Source organism: Mesocricetus auratus, unplaced genomic scaffold (genome assembly GCF_017639785.1).
Source record: "Mesocricetus auratus isolate SY011 unplaced genomic scaffold, BCM_Maur_2.0 Super-Scaffold_100020, whole genome shotgun sequence".
In the NCBI taxonomy this organism is placed as follows: Eukaryota; Metazoa; Chordata; class Mammalia; order Rodentia; family Cricetidae; genus Mesocricetus; species Mesocricetus auratus.
Window position 1 is genome coordinate 18,339,336 of NW_024429201.1, and position 4,603 is coordinate 18,343,938.

The following is a 4,603-nucleotide window of genomic DNA, read 5'->3' on the forward strand; positions in this document are numbered from 1 at the left end:
GCAGCTTCTTCCTCCCTGATGGTTTTCCAGCCTGAGATTGGTGTCCTACAGAGACCTACCAAGACTAGCTAACTCCTCCCTGTGTGCTGTATCTGGTAATCACAATGGGGTTCTAGGAGCAGCAGGAGAGCCCCAGGGTTGCTGTACTTGTGTCTCTGTGTTTGTCATTTCTTCATCGCCTCACTTCCTAGTCAAGGGTCCAGAACCCAAGCCCAATGGGTGACTACAATATATAAAGTAAAACAAGAGATAAGATAGCATGGGAACAAGTATTTCACTAGAAATTGCTACTTACCCTGTGTTTGGGAGGATATTCATTTAGCTTACTGTTTGTGATGTTTTCAAATCCTGATAATTAACTTCACTGTTATAATGTCTGACAGTCTCAAAATCCACCTTACTAGTTCTCCTGCTAATCTTCACAAGACTGACTAAATTCTCTTCCATACTTCCATATTTTATTTCTAGAATATACTTTATAAAGAATGATCAACAGACACTAGATTTGTGTTATCTTCTACTTTTGTTCAATCACCTGTAGGCTAATCTTTTTTTTTTTTTAATCATTCCAGAGTTGACTTGTTTTTCTTGTAAGTTCTGTGCTGTGACTGGTAACCTAATGAGAGACAAGGGTTTATATTTGATGTTAGTAGTAAGCTATTCTGGTAACATGAAAAATACATGATTTTTTTTTTTTGAGACAGGGTCTTACTATGTAGTTTGGCTGGCCTGGAACTCACTACATAAACCAGTGTGGCTTCCAAACTCATAGAAATCTGTGCTTCTGCCCTTCTGGGATTAAAGGCATGCACTAACATGTCCAGCTATATATTTTTTCCAAATAAAACTATTTCAGGGTGAAGTCATGACTCTAATCAGAGTACTTGCCATGCAGTCCCGAGGGCCCCCCGCACCCACATGAAAAGCTGGGAGCAGTTATGTACTTGTAATCTTCTTCCTGGGCAGGCAGAAATGTAGGACCCTGGAACTTTCTGACCAGCCAGGCTAGCTGAACTGGTGAGCTCTGGGCTTAGTGAGCGACTGTCTCAGAAACACAGATGGAGTGATTGAAGATGAACCCCAACACTCACTTCTGCATATGTACCCTCAATACATGCATGCACCATACCAAAAAAAAAACACACACACAAATTACTTTGGGGCTGTGGATGTATTTTAGTGACCTATTGCCCAGCATTCACAATGCCTTGGATTCAATCCCATGGCTTCAAAACATGTTTTTCTGCAATCTATAGATGTTTTATCTGGACCTAAGTAGTGACGAAGGGTTGAAGCAATAACAGCTAGCTAACCACTTGCCACACATTTGTTTTGCCCACACAAAGTTACTTAAGCCTCCCATCAGTGTCGAGTGGATCTGTTACAGAGGAGGGGACAGGTACAGAGAGAAATGTAAGTCATCTAGTGACTGAACGTTGCTTGGCCAGTATGCAAAAACAGGCACTCTGGATGGACCCGGAGCCACTTTGCACTGCACTAGCATCTTGTACTCTGTTGCTGTCTCCATCATGTCTCCAAAAATTAAGATTCCTAAGTTTTAGAAACATCAGTTGCGAAGAAAGGGGGAAAATTGCCATTTTGACAGCTACTCCAGCTCAGAACTTTGGGATCAGCTTGTTAGTAGATCCTGTGGGCTAAGAATCAAAATTTTAGTATCACTCTAGTGAAGCCATCTGTTTTACAACAATAATTGCCCTTTCAGTCCATAGTGTAGTCTCTTAGCAGCAGTGGAAACCTTTTAAAACATCGTCTGGGACCAGAGAGATAGATAGTCCAGCAGGAAAAGACTCCTACCATCAGGCCTGAAGACTTGACCTTCAAATGTGTACCATGGCAACCCTACCATAATGACAATAAAATGCAATAAAAAAACTAACCTGATTCTATTGCTAAAATCCAATGAACTTAGGGCTGGAAAGATGGCTCAGCTGTTAAGAGCACCAACTGCTTTTCCAGAAGATCTGGCTTCAATTCCCAGCACCCATATGGCAGTTCACAACTGTCGTTAACTCCTGGATCTGACACTTCACACTTCACACAGATATACCTACAGGCAAAACACCAATGTACATAAAATAAAATATTTTTAAAAAATCCAATGGACTTTCAATGACATCTTTCTTGCACTGCCATATTTAAAACTTCCAAGCACCAGCTGTGTCTCAATCTGTTTCATATCACCGTCATGCCTCATAGCTAACTTTCTTTTTTTTCCTCTGAGACAAGATCTCACTATGTAGACCTAAATAGTCTGGACCTGATTATCTTTTGATCTTTCATTACAAGAGGATGTTATGGTCCATGATTTTTGTAGGTCCACAATAATGTTTGGCATGTAGAAAGCAATAAGTATTTGTTAAATTTTTTTTTTTTTTTTGGTTTTTACGAGACAGGGTTTCTCTGTATTGTTTTGGAGGCTATCGGTCCAGCCAGGCCTCGAACTCACAGAGATACGTCTGCCTCTGCCTCCTGAGTGCTGGGATTAAAGGCGTGCGCCACCACCGCCCGGCGTATTTGTTAATTTTTAAAATTTTTTTTTTGTTATTGTGAGACAAGATCTCTGAGTATCCCTGGCTGACCTGGAACTTACTGAGTAGATCTGCTGCCTCAAACTCACAGAAATCTGCCTGTCTTTGCTGCCTCCCCAGTGTGGGATTAAAGGCATGAATGCATTTTAAATGAGTTTTTTATTGTTGCATGATTTATGTTAACTAAGAAGTTGGATTCTAATCACAACCAGGTTGGTTATGTTGTTGCAGAATTTTGTGCTCTTTTTTTTTTTTTTTTTTTTGGTTTTTCGAGACAGGATTTCTCTGTGGCTTTGGAGGCTGTCCTGGAACTAGCTCTTGTAGACCAGGCTGGCCTCGAACTCACAGAGATCCACCTGCGTCTGCCTCCCAAGTGCTGGGATTAAAGGCGTGCGCCACCAACGCCCGGCCTTGTTGCAGAATTTTGTGATTCATGAATTGAGTAGCATTCATATTAGAATCATAGAACTCCCAATGACCAATAGCAAAACACGTTTTTGTCAAACAGACGGTAGTCCAGGCTCTCCTGGTCACTGCAAGCTTCCTTCCTCAGCTTCCAGACTACTTAAGTGCTCTACCAGGCCTGGCAGAAGAGGGATGTGTGGGGAGGAACAAGAAGGCGCAACAGCAGGGGAAAAAAATCTGATCGGATAAACAAGTTTACTTTTTCATAAGGGCTAAAGCACTTCTTTATGTCACCTAAAACCGGCCAGTTTGGGAAATCTGACTGCTAGCTTCTTGGAAAGTCAGATAAGTAACCTAGTTTCTGTTTGGTGTGGGACTTCAGGATGATTGACTCCCTTTTGATTTGGTGAACTCTGTGTAGAAGCTCAATTCAAAGGAATGATCTCAAAATTTTTACTAATGAAGGTAGTAAGGGGCTCAGAGATGGCCCTTGCTGTTCCTCAAGAAGACCCACGTGGTGGCTCACAGAGGTCTGTGACTCCAGTTCCCAGGGATCCAATGCCCTCTCTTGACCTCCATGGGCACTGTGCACATAAGATACACTGACACACATGCAGGCAAAAAAGCAACATACATACAATAAAAATTAAAAGCAAAGGCATTAAAAACTTTTGGGTTTGCCTCAGAAGTAATTTCGGCTTCATCATTTGTTTCCTCGTGAGGAAAAAACGGAACAATGTGAAAATCAGTTCTTAAATCTACCAGGGAATTGAGGTCTCAGCAAAACCACCCTCCACCCTGCAAACTAGAGCGATGTAAAGACAAAAATATGACTCAAACGGAGACCATTGCTGGGGCCAGTAATTGGCAGATCGATGGGCTTGCCGCGTAATTACTAATTGCATAGTTGACACTACGTTCAAACGCTCTGTATGTTTCTCTTAATTCATTAGTCTCGATTTTATAGAATACCAAACACCTATTCCATAACATAATGTTCAGCTGGGCTGAGTTTTGCTTCCCTAGGCCTGTTTCTTCATAAATCAACCTTTAAGAACTTGGCTCTACAATACAGAGAAACCCTATCTCGAATAACCAAAAAAAAAAAAAAAAAAAAAAAAAAAAAAAGAACTTGGCTCTCCTTAGAAGGAGGGGTTTGGCGTCCTTAGCGACTGAGGCGACAGGACAACGCAGAGCAAGACCCGGGCAAGGCCAAGCCCTCCGCCATCTTACACCCTGCTAAAGTCCGAACTCACAAACACTGTAGCAGAACGCTGATCTATCGATACTCGGAAGCAGATCCAAGTTAAAACCAAAGTCGACATTAAAAAACTGGACAGCCAGCCCGGCGTTGGTGGCTCACGCCTTTAATCCCAGCACTCGGGAAGCAGAGGCAGGCGGATCTCTGAGTTCGAGGCCAGCCTGGTCTACAGAGCGAGTTCCAGGACAGCCTCCAAAGCCACAGAGAAATCCTGTCTCGAAAAAAAACAAAAACAAAACAAAACAAAACAAAACAAAACTTGACAGCCACCTACAACACGTCGCTTCCGGCCTCGGTGCGCACGTGGCAGCGGGCGGAGGGCACAGCTCAAAGCCCAGTTCGGCTTCCGTAGGACCGGCCCCGCCCACAGCGGAAATGCGGGCGGGGC

At 42.9% G+C, this 4,603-nt stretch overlaps 1 long non-coding RNA gene across 2 annotated transcripts; it reads right to left on the reverse strand.

The window, feature by feature from the left end:
- Positions 1-1,156: 1,156 nt before the first annotated feature.
- On the reverse strand, positions 1,157-4,555 carry LOC121133123. Of its 2 annotated transcripts, none has more exons than XR_005869859.1 (3): positions 4,486-4,555; positions 1,899-2,068; positions 1,157-1,655 (listed from the first exon to the last, which is right to left on the reverse strand). It is a non-coding gene; the product is annotated as an uncharacterized LOC121133123 (long non-coding RNA). The 2 variants fall into 2 exon arrangements; XR_005869858.1 differs by having other exon boundaries at positions 4,211-4,519.
- Positions 4,556-4,603: the final 48 nt, after the last annotated feature.